This window comes from Mya arenaria, chromosome 6 (genome assembly GCF_026914265.1).
Source record: "Mya arenaria isolate MELC-2E11 chromosome 6, ASM2691426v1".
NCBI classification, from domain to species: Eukaryota; Metazoa; Mollusca; class Bivalvia; order Myida; family Myidae; genus Mya; species Mya arenaria.
In genome coordinates this window covers 70,591,956-70,608,733 of record NC_069127.1, presented here as the reverse complement: position 1 = coordinate 70,608,733, position 16,778 = coordinate 70,591,956, and the positions used below count along the sequence as shown (strand labels likewise).

The following is a 16,778-nucleotide window of genomic DNA, read 5'->3' as shown; positions in this document are numbered from 1 at the left end:
GTGTGAACATATTCAAAACGTCCAGGATACTTTAGGCTTACCAACTGATATTGATTCTATGTACATTTTCTGAACAGATCTCATCTTCATTCTCCTACAACTTTCTTCTCTCTCCCCTACCCGTCATTCATCTTTATACGTGTTTTATATATGCAGCCAACTGATAAACTCTGCCAGTACATTCATGACACAATCATTGTACATTACTGTTTCGAGTCTTTGTTTACACCAACTTGCATATTAAAAACCATCTTGAATGTGTGACACAAAAAAAGACAACGCGTAAGCTTATAGCTTTCGTCTCGATTTTATCCAATTGTATTATTATAATTTCAAAATATCAAATATACTGCCATATTCTAATGTTCTACATTATATTCCATTTGAGTTTCGTATTTTTTGCATTATTTGTCGACAAAAATATCAATTCAACTAAAAGCAGCGATTTCATATCATAGTTTTCTCAATGCTGTTTTTATCATGTTGTCTAGCTCATCCTGTCATTTTGCGTTTGAATGATGAGGTACTAAACATATCTAAATAACAATAACTGTCAGTAGTCACTTACGTTTGCCTTCTCTAAATACAGCTTACACGGATATATAGAGCTGATTATGGACCAGGCATCCCTGAAAAAAAACATCACAGATGTAAAGTGAAATAAATCAGCTTGATTTCCCATCTGTTGACCTATACAGTTGTCGGGAAACATATGTACGAGTAATGTTTTTTAACGGCCTTATTAAAGTAAACAAGTAAATGTTTAATATTCAGGCACGAAATTTTTATATTATAATAGTTGCATCGTCCAAATTTCAAATGATTGTTCCTTTTCAAAGTGACCTTGCTTTCCAAGTGCACATATTAAAACTGCACATATTTCAAACATGCACCCGTCCTAGAAGCCTAAACACAAATCTCGAAAAGTCTGCTCATCAAAGAGTTGCAGCGTTTGAAGAAAACCATTTAACTTTTTAGTTTGTTGGTCTTAGAAATGGGAAGCATCAATCATGTTTTAAAGGCGCGCATGAAATTCCGACTCCTTTGATGCTCCATTGATGATTTAAAGGAAGTCCTTTCATATGTCAATGCTTTACACCACATCAAGGGAATATTAGTTGTATAGGAAAAGATAACTGCAAGTGGCCGGATATTATTTTTTTTTTCATTTTTTTATTATTTTACACATTTATAGAAATCACCTTGTCCCGTTCGTCTGTCTGTCCGGACGAACATAGGTATGTTAAGGGGTGTGTCCATTTGGATTGTGAGGTTTTTCGGACATAATTTCTGTTGAAAAAAAACAACATGTTAATACACGTTTAAGCTACTATTTTTAAAAAAGAAAAAAAAATAGAAAAAAATACAAAATGATGGTACGTCCGTCCATACGTCCAACCGGCTGTCCTGGAACATCGGGATAAGTCTATATTTCTTTATAATGCCACATATTTTAGTGGTATTGTCTTCAAACATCATATACATATTTACTGTAGTGACAGTTTCGAGTGCTGTGCAAAAGAAATAATAGTTGTGTATGGTATTTTCAAAGTTATTGAATTTTGATTAATTTATTACTTTTGTGTGTACTTTCCACCATAACTCCATATGTGTTTTGACCTCAAACAATACATTATTCATAATTATCCTGCTATTGATACAGCATTGGTCAACCTAGCAGTCAAGTCAATTAATAACTGTATTGTATAAAGAACAAAAAAGGAAAAATACATGCCTTATTTCACAGATGTTATTATGTTCGAACGTAGGACCATTGATTTAATTGATACTTTCTAATCGACATTAAATTTTCAAGGAGCATACATTACTCCGAAATATACTTCTTATTACAAGGATATGGTGTGTTAGGGTTATAAATCACATCCAGGGATATCTCTAGTTTCACAAAGCTACAAAATGTATTTTATAGAGATATTCTCATCGATAACTGCAAAGCTACAAAATGTATTTTATAGAGATATTCTCATTACAACTGCATAACGTATACATTATTTCGTCTAATTTTCTTGATACTTATATAATGAAGTGATTCGATGCTTCGTGAAGTGTTCAATGTTTGAAATTCGTATATTTTAAGTTTTAAATACTTCTTTTATTACTGTTTCATGTCAATGTGGTTTTATGCTGCCATTATCATAAGTATAAATGCGCTTTAACAAAAGGATCTGAACGATAGAATTTGAAATAAAAACCACACACACACAGTCAAACAATAACAATTAGACTATACGACGCTCATACATTTATTTGAGAACTTGAAATAAATTATAAATAACACTAGATCATTAAATGTTCTTAATTTTAATTATATTTTATGACATTTTTGATGGAAAGTTCATTATATGTTTTTGAAGTAATTATTACAACCTTTGCTTTGGTAAGATATTCTTTATTTTGTATAATTGTGTGAAAAATGAAATGACAATATAATTCAGAAAATATGTTAAATGGTCTGTTTGGTATAAATGAAACAATGACTTATTATAATTATTTCATATTCATTTCAAAGGCACTTATGTGTAAACATCAGTTTAAGTGAATTGATTTTAAAACGAAACTAACAAAGAATCACCATATACATTTTTTGTTCCAGGTTATATGTCTTTTTATATTGTCAAACTGTAAACACATGTTAATTCATTTGCCGTATTACAACTGTTGAACGCATTATTGAATATTTGTATTAGTATGTATTTCCTACATCATCCGTTTTCTGAGTTTAAATGAGGACAAACTCAAAGGAATCACCATCAAGTATAGTCAGAAATAACTGTCACCATTGCTTAGCATTTATCTTATCTAAACACAGTTAAGTTTATGGGCTAGACGGAACATCGATCCCTAGGGAAATAAAGCTATGTCCAAGATGTTTGTGTCTCGAGTTAGCTTAAATAGCTACACATAGGAAGAAGAGTATTTTATTGTCATACTAATTCGAATATGCCATACTGTTACATAATAAGAATTTACTGTGGTCGTTAGAAAGAGCATCTTTTAACGGCCATTTGTTATATTTTAAACTTTTGTTTCTACGTTATAATTAGTATCATAGGATTTCTATGCAGGAATGAAAGGTAAAAAACTTATTATATATTTTAAACGTTTTTATGCAGATGGTTTTTAACCAAACCGCTTAATGGTGATTTGTTCACAAATGACACAACAAGACATGGTGTTTGTTTACACAGATGGTACAGGGAGTAAATTTTTGTGTTTACATAAATGAAACAACGAGACAAAGCATGTCTCCACACATCGATACATTATAGGGGATACAAATGACAAAAAAACGTCAAAGCGTGATTTCTCACAAATGACGGAGCGAGTCATATTGTGTGTTCTTACAAATAACGCATGAAACATTGCGTGGCTTAACACAAATGTCACAACGAGACAATGCGTGATTTCACACAAATGACACATCGACACATAGCGTGTAATCCCATAAATGACGCAACGAGACGAAGCGTGAAATCACACATATATATGGTTCAGCAAACATAGCGTGCATTCCAAGAAATTACGCAACCAGACACAGCGTGTGATAAAACAAATGACAAGATACATATCGTGTAATAATAAAAATGGCTAAACGAGACATAGCGTGACTTCACACAAATCCAACAACGGGATGAAGCGCGTGATCACACATATGATCCATCAAAACATAGGGTGATGTCATAAACTGGCACAACTAGCCAAGCGTGGGGTCACACAAGTAGCCCAAAAAACATAGCGTGCGTTCTCAAAATGCGCAACCAGACCTTGCGTGTATTCACACAAATGGCAAAGCGATATTTAGCGTGTATTCAAACAAATTGCATCATGAATCGTAACCTGTTTTCTTGTAATAGGTTTACCATACATTTTAGGAGAGCTTGATCTTGTTTCCAATGAAGCGATTTATTACGCAGATTTAGAGCAATCAAGTTAAACCAACCGTTTGATTCAATTAGAAATACTTCCATAGCAAAAAGCAATCAATCATGTTTATATCGACTAAAAGTCTGATTGTATGTATAATGATAAATCGTGGTAATGTTCTACAAACTTTAAACATGATCTAAATCATACTAATGAACATAATTACTACATTTTAAGTTCACCTGTTTTATGATGAAAAGGATAATTTAAGTGTGGAGCAAGTGTTTTAATTATTTATTTCAATACAATGCATTAATTGATTAGCGTCACTTAAGTACATCAGCGAACAAATAAGGTGTTTTATAGCGTGTATTGAATAGCTAGCCACTCGCGTGTTTCTGTTGTAAACAGAGCAATTCTAATTTATGTTCTGTTTGCGCCTTCGAACTTTTTTTGTCGTAACGTCTACTTGATCTTGCTAAGATTTTGCAGTCTAATGCAACTGCAATTGATTTTTTACATCGTGTAAGAAACATATTATCATTCACAAACTTGTAACTTTAATATCATGTTACAGATAGGCTATACGATTTACGTTAAATGTATTTTACTGATTGAAATATAGTCACAATAGCATAACAGTATCAATTGTTATAGTCAGAACATACATGCCCAAATACACTAAACGGAACACTCATATGGTCAGCGAAACTGGTACACACAGGGTGTATAAACATTTTCTGTATTTTTTTTTACAAACTTCTGTTTCAATTTATCCGGCTTTTGACCGTATTGTTACATTTTTATGACTAGTGACTCCATATGATTTTGGTATCATTTGAGAGCCCAGTGCTCGTATTAAGATAATTTTTTGAAAAATGCAGTATGCGAGTATGAAGAATCATTGTAGTTTTTATTTTAATTTTTAATTTTACTGAAATATTGACTATAATTAAATTATTTCGCATCCTTGAGGCCAAAAACGCTTATTTGTATATTTTTGTGTGAACTATTTAAACATATTTTTCCTCTATGCTTCCTCCACCCTTTCAAATTGTAAATTATGTGGTCCAAATTAAAACACATTCACATAGCATACCTAAAATGAATTACTAATAAATTAATGGTAAATATTTGTTAAAAACATAAATAATTTTCATTAAGATAAGCTATTATTTTAATTGACTTATCGGCGTTTTAAATATTGCATTCCTGTTATAAGCCGTTTTCCATTACAGTATATAATTTAGTTCAGCCACTATCTGATTGTTATCATATTGATTAAATCTGTTTTATCTGAATAAGTTACACTCCAAGAGCTAGTTTTAGTCAAGATCCAGGTCGGTTTTAGTCGTAAACCATATTTCTCTTAAGCTAGTGTCGTCTTTTAGTTGGTTTGCTTCATATTTGTTGTAAATAAAATCCAGCCAGTATTAAAATGAGCACAATGAGCTAGTTGCAGTTTGTGCTGTTTATGAAGATCACTGAAGAAACGATTTTGAGCCATAAATCTAAAGGTACCTATGCATATCTATTTTGAGGGTATAGTTGAACATTTGACAAATTGGAAACATTTATAGTGTAAGTGTTTGTGCTCATGTGAGTTTAATGTAATGCATTGTCCGTTAAATGGCATGGTACTTAAAATATTTATACAAATGGTGATTTCGAACTATTTCCATATAAACAACTATACAATAACTTATTCAAAAAGAAGAAGTTAAAAAAGTTAAAAATGCTATCATATCATGTGATGATTAAGGTGAAGACAGAAGACAGTTCGATAATAAACGTTTCTTTCAATGGAGCAAGCTCTATAAACTCTGTCATTCCTATATCTCAGTCCCTGATATGACGGAGCTCAATAAAATACCATGAAAAATTTCTCCGAGAAGATATGGTGTGTGAACGATAAGGACCGAACCACATAAATGGCCTCGAACCGTGAAATATGGGCAAAAGATAACTATTTAAATAAATAATCGTAGACGATAATGACAATAAGTGCTTTAGGAAAGCTAAACGAATGTATTGCAGTGTATCAAAAGAGGCGTTTATGGCCACATCGTGCATATGTTATCCTGTTCTCAGTTTATGACCATATCGTGCATATGTTATCGTCTTCGAAATATTTTAAATGATTGTATGTGTATTCGTTTAGGAGTATGCCGCTTCACAAATGCCATTACAACTAATCATTGTACTATTTTGAGTTTATAGGTAAACTGACACCACAACGACACAGTTTTGCTTAAGTATTTTGTCATCGGATTTCAATGTAACACATATTTTCTAAATACATAATAACATTCAAATACCGATTCATACAAACTTAGAGTTATTTTAGAAACAACGCCTGAAAGTTAATCATCCAATTCCTTCCTTTCATTCCTTCCGAAGTCGAGTGGTACTCATGCAAGACTACGTATGCATTGCAGCAATACAAATAAACATCCGTTCCACAAAACCATGATAAACTAACCGTCAGTGTGATGACTTCTTTTGTATGTCCCCTTACACGTGATTTGTGTGAACATATTCAAAACGTCCAGGATACTTTAGGCTTACCAACTGATATTGATTTTATGTACATTTTCTGAACAGATCTCATCTTCATTCTACTACCACTTTCTTCTCTCTCCCCTACCCGTCATTCATCTTTATACTTGTTTTATCTATGCAGCCAACTGATAAACTCTGCCAGTACATTCATGACACAATCATTGTACATTACTGTTTCGAGTCTTTGTTTACACCAACTTGCATATTAAAAACCATCTTGAATGTGTGACACAAAAAAGACAACGCGTAAGCTTATAGCTTTCGTCTCGATTTTATCCAATTGTATTATTATAATTTCAAAATATCAAATATACTGCCATATTCTAATGTTCTACATTATATTCCTTTTGAGTTTCGTATTTTTTGCATTATTTGTCGACAAAAATATCAATTCAACTAAAAGCAGCGATTACATATCATAGTTTTCTCAATGCTGTTTTTATCATGTTGTCTAGCTCATCCTGTCATTTTGCGTTTGAACGATGAGGTACTAAACATATCTAAATAACAATAACTGTCAGTAGTCACTTACGTTTGCCTTCTCTAAATACAGCTTACACGGATATATAGAGCTGATTATGGACCAGGCGTCCCTGAAAAAAACATCACAGATGTAAAGTGAAATAAATCAGCTTGATTTCCCATCTGTTGACCTATATAGTTCTCGGGAAACATATGTACGAGTAATGTTCTTTAACGGCCTTATTAAAGTTATATAAAGTCGGATATAGAAAGAGCGTTTGCAAAGATATCGCCCATTGATTGATTTAAGGCACAAGTGTCTTTTCGACTTCAGTTATCCACTTTCGGACTGTAATTATAATGCAACTATTTATTTTGATAACACCCGTTTCAACTTTTTATCAAGACAATTAATACAAAGAAGAATTCCAGGCATGAACATTTGTTCTCATGTAGATTGCGAGTTAAATTGAATGATATTTAAAACAAGTTGTATATTCATAAGGGGAAATATTAACAAGCGTGTGTTTCTATCTGTTAATTGTCCATAGACAATCAGTTCCAGGAGTGTGTTAGGAGTCTTCAAATGTAGATGAGTTCAGAAATAGAAATAGTAAAGTTTAATGATAAATGCTTGCATCTAAAGGGATGTTGAATATTAATTTCATCTTTTATTTTTCCACACACATCAGATCTTTTGGAAGAAATTGCTCCGGTACAAAGAAGTATTGCTCAAAGAAATCTTTCTTTTCAAGTGCACACATTCCAACTGATCATATTTCATTCATGTACCATACCTAGTCACTTAAAAACAGATGTCGAAAAAATCGACAACAAAGAGTCTTTAATGATATATTATAAATCTTTTCAAGAAAGAAATCTTACTCATTTGATCTTAAGGAAGTCCTTCCAAATGGCAATGCAATTCAACACAACAAACGGAAATCTGTCGGATAGGAAAGGATGACTGTTAATGGTCGGATATTAAAATGTCATTAACACATGTATGGTTTAGACCCAACGCTATTAAGACATTGTTATTATCTCGACAAGATGCAAACTGTAATTAATAGAGAATTTCTCACCATTGAGAGACTCACACATTTGAGATTATAAGTGCTTCACGCACTAAACAATTATTATAATCTGCCTATTACATATTTCAGGGAGGGTCACCCCTGCGTGAATTATGCAAATTCGAATGCAATATTAAATAGTTCTGTTAATTTTTGTTCTATGTCGTTGTGGTTTTATTGTACTTTTGTCATTATTATAGATAGATATAGCCAGCAGTACCTAGGTTAATGTTGATGGATATATTCCACTTCATCATTTCTTTATATTTTGAATCGCATATGGCGTACAAAGGCCGAAGTCATTCTGCTACCTCATTGTATACTTATTTCAATCATAAAGTGATTCGATATTGTATGATTCCGAGCGGATGATTAAGACGAGGGTTTAATAATGTTTAATAAGCCGTTTCGACCAAAAAGGAAGATAATCATTGAGTAACCTAAACGCTCACATGTAAAATTTGTGTGTGTACATTTTGTATTGGCTATTGTTAAAAGTATCATTTGCGACGTCGTCTTCTCTCAAACTGCAGTAGTTTTGGTATAGACAAGACCTGCATTTGGATTGAAATCTGATCCCTTTAAGGCAAAGTCAAGGCACTGTGGTCTTCATGTTTTCAAATTCCGTAGTTAAAAACTATTTATTCAATAGACACTAATGTAAGAAAAATTCTTACAATATCATTTTAGCACAGAAACATTTCCATTAACACGTAAAGTTAGTAAGCGTGTTCACACTCATCTTGACCGTATTGTTGAATGCTTGAATCAATATTAATTTCCTAACTCATCTGTTTTGTGTCTGTAAATCAGAACCAATTTACATGAATCACCAACAATTGGTTTTGGCGAAAAGGTCTGCAATAACTGTCAACGGTCACTTACTAAACATAGTCACAGGTAATCCATGGACTAGACGGAACATCGATCCCTCGGGTAATTGAAGCCAGTGTTAAAATGCTTGTCTTCCGAGCTAGCTTAATGTACTTCACAAACGTAGAGGAGTATTCTATTGCCAAATTGTTTCTTTCTTACTGTGGTTGTCAAGAAAAACATCTCATTAAGATCATATAGTTCACACTTCGTATATGTGTACTACTTTGGATCAGAGAAATGTCATGTAAGATTAAAGAGAGGCCACTGGTTGAAATGTTTGCCTAGTATTCATACAATAGTTTTTTTCTGATCAGCCAACTTTGCTCTTCAAGGCGATTAAAGTTACAAAATGCTTAAATCATTTGAAAGGGCTTTATTTAAATAATAATGCAAAAAGCGAAATTAATATAACAAACAATTAAACAATTAAAATATAGGTATAAGACAAGTAGTCAATTAGTTAAGTATAGAGTTAGGTCATTTTAGCCTGGAAAAATATAAAATATTTTTTAGCGCATTAATTTGAAAAACACGGATACAAATGTAGTAACTATATGTTTAAAGTATTTTTCGTCATGTATTCAAAATGTTAGAATAGAACAGGTGATGACCTTTCGAACGACACTAAAATTAGTATGTGTCACCTGAGGCACCAATATTGAATATTTTTGTTAATAAAGCTAAATGGAATCGTTAGATATAATTTTTGACTTCTTCATGGACTGAAAACTTTAGTTGTAAAATATAATACCTGAAAGGATTTAAAATTATGGTTCATGCACACAAATGCACGCCTGCCTAATTATTGAAATATATACTCGATAGAAGCAATCTATTAAAATCTCGCAATTTACTTTTATGTAATCATACAATATTGACAAGGTAGATCATAAGTATCTTCCATGGCCGAGAGTGTAATATGCGTAAAGATTTCTCATATTTTGTGGTTGTCATCGATATGCGCGCAGTAAATAAGATAATGTTAATAGTCAAATCGTTCTTGAAATAGTCCTGAATAGAGAGCAACATTATTTCTTGAATGGAGCGTGAAAACATTTTATGGTTTCATTTGACTGAAGGGTGTTTACAAAAATAGCACAAGGAGACATGGCAAGTGCTCACACAAATGGCACAATGAGCAGTAGCCTGTCCAAAAACAATCATGGTGGGAAAAGTCTTTTTAAATCTTTGTTCGAATGATGATATTAAACTACTCGTGTGTGACGATGTCTTGAACTCTCATATGTTACAAATTGTTCATCCAATTTTGATATCCGTTTGATTGCGTTCTCCTTTACCTTTTGGTGTGTATGAATATATTTCCGTCGATAGGAGTTAACAATAACAACGTGTGTAATGCCCGTTATAATTTGATGAGTTTTAACATCTGAGCTCAGATATTCAATTAAAAAGTAACAAAAGCGTCTATATGCTATTTAAAAAAATAAAATACAGACGACAGTTCGATAATTAACGTTCCCTCCAATGGATCAAGTCAAGTACGCTCAGTGAACTCCGTAATGCCCATTCCCCAGTGCATCGTACAACGGAACTCAACAAAATAACATAAACAGAAGATTTGGTTTACGAACAATAAGAACCGAACCGTATGAAAACATTGGAACCGTGAAATATGTGCAATGGAAACAATTTAAATAAGCTTATCCTTGCCGATAATGGAATAACAACCTTGAGAAAAGCCAAACAAATGACCTGCATTTTAGCAGAAGAGTTTTTTATCACCATAATGTGCACAATGTGTTTGTAATGTTTTAAATGAGTAAGCACATGTACGTTTAGGATATAGGAGTGTGTGAAGTTTGTCATCAACACTACTAGAAGTTTTAATCAAAAGAGATTATACAACACCATAACTTACATAATATACATACATTGTGAGAGGGCTGCCCTGAAACTACAACGCATACAATTACAAATCAGACGCAAGTATTTTGTCATCGGATTTCAATGTTATAAATCATTACCCTTAACAACATTGATATTCAGATACAAACACTCGCAGGAATGCGAGTTATTTCAAAAACAATGCCTGCTAGTCTCAGCTAATAAATTGTTTTTTCCATCCTTCAAAAAGAAACCGTCTGCCTATCTGTGTCAACATTTAAACGCAATCCAAGCAAAATAGGAAACTCGTCCAAATACTCTACTATGAAGGAGACCGGAAGTCGAGCGTTATTAATAAAAGTTGCAGGTCTTGTAGCAGCTTCAATGAACAAACACCCGTTCTAAAAACATAGTAAACAGCCGATATTGTTAGTGCGGTAAAAAACACTATCAGTGCATTTATTACAGAAGCATTATAGATTACTTATTCGAGTCTTAATGCTCCTCATTTTCACATGTTGAAAAGCAGCTCAAAGAAGTGAACGAAGAGAGACAACGCATACGATTTTAGCATTTTTTTAGATTGTCTAATTCTATTATGTTGGTAATTATTTTGCTGCAAAAAGGAAGAAAAGCAATGTGCGTTCATCTACTTAGTTCTGCAAACTTTGTTGTTATATGAAACTGTATCGTAGATTTATGTCAACAAGTTTTGTTCAGCTCACCCCGCCGTCTTTGGTTTGCATGATGGGGCAATAAACAAATCGTAAATAACGATAACTGTCAGTAGTCACTTGCATTTGTCTTCTGTAAATACACCTTACACAGAATATATGGCGCTGATTATAGGATGAGGCGTCTACGTAATACATCTCAGCAAAAAAGTGAAAAACCTCAGTTTGGTTCCCCATCTTCTGACGGGAAACATATGTACGAGATATGCTATGCTCTTTAATGAACAGATTTTAGTTTCATAGAATTGGACATAGAAAAAAGAAAAACGTTCGCAAACTTATCGACAATTGATTGACTGTAAGTGAGTTTAGTTCTGCCACTTATTGCAACCATTATACAAAACGTAATTAGTTGGGGGTTTTGCGAACATCAGTCTTGATCTTAGATGTTCTTATTTATGCAAATAAACATTCCAGGAATTAAACTTTGTATCTGACAAATGGAGGCAAATCATAACATAAATGTCTATTTAATAGAGTTTGGCCGTTAAATTTAATGGCAATTACAAAAACGTCGTCAACACAATGTTATATATAGTGATCGTTTGTTTGAATGAGAAAACCTGTAAGAGCGTTTGTTACTATCTGTAAATTGTCCATGGATGGTAATATCAACTAATCTTGCTTGTGTGGTATTTCAGATGTAGATGAGATTAAAAAAAATTAAAGATTTTAGAAATAAAAAAGTTACGGTTTAATGTTAAATGCTTGCATGTTATGGAATGTTGAATATCGATGTCACCTTTTAAAAGCAAGACATGATGTTCATTAATTATATTTCCTTAAAAAGAATGAACTTGTATATTAAATGATAACAAGAGATTATATTGCCGGGTGACAGTGGTCTAGTGTTATAGGTGTCTGCTCACACCCAGATGTCGTAGATTTGATCCTCACCAAGGGAATATTTTCAATGTCTTTCAAATACGAGATTCATGGTAGATTTAAGCTGAATTGTCAATCGGGCTAAAGTGAATAAGTGTTAACCAACTTTCATTCCATAATGCTTTGAATAACGTAACTCAACATATTATCAGAACAAATGCTACCAAAAGCTGTGTGCCAAATGATAAGAACCAAAACACTTCAATTGCTTCAAACCGTGAAATATGGGCAATGTTAAACGATCTGAATACGCATATCGGAGAGGGTTAAGACCATGAATGCTTGAGAAAAGCCAATGAAATGACATGATGTTTATCAAAAGAGATATTTGTGGCCATAATGTTCACATTTTTATTTTATTCGTTTCTAGTAATGAATGCAACGATAGATTATTCGATGATGATAATATTCCTCTTCACAACCTTGTTAAGGTATTTGACTCACCATAGGTCAATATAATGCGCCTGCTTACTGGATAAAAAATGTCAATTGAAAATAATCTTTTTGAATTTAATTTAACGGGCTACATCGCTTTTACTACATTGCTTTCAAAAAACAACAACAGGTTCTTTTCCAGCTGAAATATGGTAAAAACAAATGTACCTTAAACACATTTCAGAAAAATATGAGTATAATATGGGAAAAACATTAACATTCAACAATGGAGTTAATGGAATCATGCAGCCGATTGCATAAAACTGGTTAATTATTGTGTTTGGTCCAAGTAAGCCGAGAAGTTTAATGGTTGGTCAATATATATCCAATAAAGAGTCTTAACTATTCAAATCATTTGAATGTGCAAACTTACCAAAACATAATACATGTATGTGGAAAGCTTAACTAAATATTACCCCATTGGCTGCACACATCTAGCTTGTTGTAATAAGTGAGTTTGCTTTTATTTGCAAGCTTAAACGTGCACTTTTGTTAATTTCAATGTTTTTAAAAAAAGATACAGTTGCAAAAGCTACACTCAAACATAACATTCAAAAGCATTTTATTTAGTTTACAGAATAATGTTCTTTGAACATCACAAAGAAATATTACCGAGCTCACTAACTATTTTCCTCAATATTATTTATTTATAACGATGTTGTTAATTAAGTTGTTCGGTTAGTACAGTTGTAAGCGCACTCGCTTCTAACCAATGTAATCTGCATTCGGTTCCCGGCCTGGGCGCATGTGGGTTAGGGTCAGCCGGTAAAATGGGTTCTCTCCGGATACAAAGTGTCCCCCACAGCACAAAACCACACTCTTGCGTAACATCATGCAAACGAAAGTGATAACAAATATTGCTTTAATAACTTGCTTGACATTCGTTGTAAAATAAGTAATTCGTCACTAATTTAGTTTTTAACACTCAATATATTCATGTCTAATTTGTCTGCAGAATGATTTCCATCATATGTTTTTAGCAAATTTATGAGAACAAGTCATGTCTAGCTCGTCCTGCCGTCTTGGGTTTAACGATGAAGTCGTCATAAACAATTCCTAAATAATGATAACTGTCAGTAGTCACTTACATCTGTCTTCTCTAAATACAGCTTACAGGGCTATATGGAGCTGATTATGGGATGAGGCGTCTATGTAATACATCACAGCGATTAAGTGATAAATATGAGTTTGATTCACAATCTGCTGACCTAAATGTTTGTCAGAAAACATAAGTATACCATGATCCTAAATTTTAATATTCTCTGTTTGGATTATGGTGATTAAAGCCAACCAAAATATATCTTTACTCTAGTATTGCAATTACTTGAGCGTAGTATCCAATTACTGCCATGTGATATAAATTGATATTTGGTTGATTTCAACGCTATTTATTTCACTTAAACAATTCCACTTTCCAGATATACAAACTTTTAGCATTATCAAATGATTACCGTGTCAATAATACGTGAAAGAATGACAAGTGATATATGCACAAAGCAAACTAATCATGACATTCTTTAAAGCATATACTATGACTAACATAAGGACATTGTTTGTCCTTGCATATTAATATTAAAGAACACAAGTATATGTTTACGTGCAATGTGCTAGCAAATCTTCAGATGATGGTCATAGAATGGCTTAAGAATCAATAAAAGTCCTGAAACTGTCAATACGGCACTCGTGTGTATGATAGAGCGTATAATTATGTAAGAAGCTAAGTAGCACGATTTTGCAAAAATCTTAAGGAGATATATGTGTATATAACCATTAATAAAACATCTTCCTTTTAAGATGTTACGCGCAATGTAAAGGGTATACAACTTAGTTATATTATGAACCGACAATCTAAACATGATCTTATCATCGGCTGCTGAATATACTGCCAGTTGCAGACAATGTCCTATTGTTTCGAAACACTTCATTGATACCTGTGCACTTTTGTGTTTCAGATAACGTGTGATGAAAATAGCTGGAAAATGATATATTGAGGTATGTAATATTTATTCTTCCCCCAAATAATATTTCAAAATTGACACACTTAAATGAGGTCAACTAAGATTAAGCCAGCTCTGTAGGCATTTGAAATGTCGAAACTCGTAGAAAGATGTTGTAATATTTGTGCCATAAACATTTGTACAGTTTAAGTTAGTTTAAACAACTATTTCATTTAAGATAAATATCTTACATTACTAAATATTATGAACATTATAAACATGGTATACTGAATCGGATATAAACGAATGCAAAGCTTATTATATTTCTTTCCGGGTACTGCTTAGAGAACTTTGTGTGTGGTTAACACAATTGTTTTGAAAACCCTTATTTGTGTTCTATTAGCAGTTAAACATTAAAATAATTAAAATTAAATTTGAAAGTAAAATACTAAGATCAAAAAGTAGTACGAAACTCTATTCCTTCTTATTTGTTTTTTAAATTTCGAAATTTTTGGGGCTAAATTGATCACATAATTATATGATCAGACAAAGTACTCATGATTAAGTTTGATTAGATTAAGGTCAGGGACAACCAAACTGATACAATATTGTATAAAAGAGACTAGACATAGTCTGTGTTCAAGCGGATGATTATATGGATGCGGCGGCGCAATTGTGTTTAACAATCCGTATGATCCAATAAGGAAAAACAACAGTAAAGTAATCAATAACCACTGCTATAGCGAATACTGTCTTGATAAGGCTTTGTAAATGGAACTGAATCATTCAAGAAATACGAGAAAAACTGAAATACATTCACGGTTGGAGACATGTAGATCATGGTGTGTGTTTTTGTCCTTGATCCCGTTGGTTTTTCCGTCTAGCCACAATGATTGGTTCAACATTTTTTAACTCGTGTATTCATGGGTATTTAACAATACGTTTAAAATAAATAGAAAATGAGGGATCTGTACAACTTAATGAAATAGTTCAATATGTTTTGTGATATCAAGCAGATGGCAAGCGGAACATCTACTGAATTTTAAAAACGATTGGCGGTTGATCTTTTTATTTTCTATTATTGGTATATCAGTGAGAATAAGGAAATTGCACAGCAGCCGATTTTTAATAAGAACCATAACGGTAAATTTGGTTACTTTGTTTTGTAAAGTAACAGGTTCAGTACGATCATTATTTTTCATTTGGTTACATTGTTTAGCATAATAACAGGTTCAATACAATGTCATGTTTATCCTAGTTTTATTGTTATTGTGATTAAATGAAAGAATACCATACATAATACGTGCCTTTGATTTTGCAAAATAATATACTTTTTCGGTGTAACATATGAAATGCATTCGTATTTACTTTAATCCATATGACGTTAATACCACATAGAAATATACCTGTTACAAAACAAAGAGAAAGAAAGCAATCATGGTATTTATCGGTTTGTAGATGAAAGATCTTTCGTTTATTATTGACGAAACATGATCACAATTCTTTCAATGACCCACTGAATCGGAACAGCTATAATGAGCTTCCCTGTGATATTTTCTTATTTTTGAAGTAGAATTTACATTCAAGTACAGTTATCATTAACAATTATATCAAAACAAAGATGGCATATTATTGCTGAATAGCAGATCAACCCGAATTACTATAACAAATGACTGAACTTCTATGTTTTTACTGAGTCTGAATACCCTTCTGTTTTTGTCTGAGGTTCTATAGAAAGTTTAGGTTATCAGAAATTCAGCATTTCACATTTTCGTTTGAAAAGAAACATCCAGATAAGTACGTCTACTAGAATGTTTGTATTTCTTTTTGCACAAACGTTTAAGTGTTGAAGATCTTAGTCAATTTAAAATGCATGGGCCATAGCCATCCTTCTTAGATTGTAAATATTGCAGTATACTGATTATGCAATAATTCTGCTTGTACAACCTGCTCAAAATCCCCGTAAGAAAATACGATGTAAATCCCGGCCGGGCTGCTAGTTACCAGCTGAATGAACCGTTAACATACCGTATTAACCGTAAATTCAGTTCGTATACGGTACATTGGCTGGCAACCAGCGT

General features: G+C 32.7%; 1 protein-coding gene across 3 annotated transcripts in view; it reads left to right on the top strand.

The window, feature by feature from the left end:
* The window catches only part of LOC128236732 (suppressor of lurcher protein 1-like), a 378,099-nt gene that overhangs the window by 141,471 nt on the left and 219,850 nt on the right, over positions 1 to 16,778 (top strand). For all 3 annotated transcript variants that reach the window (XM_052951808.1, XM_052951807.1, XM_052951810.1), the window contains exon 4: positions 14,713 to 14,752. The gene's annotated coding sequence lies outside the window, so the exon portion shown is untranslated. The remainder of the gene's footprint in view (positions 1 to 14,712; positions 14,753 to 16,778) is intronic.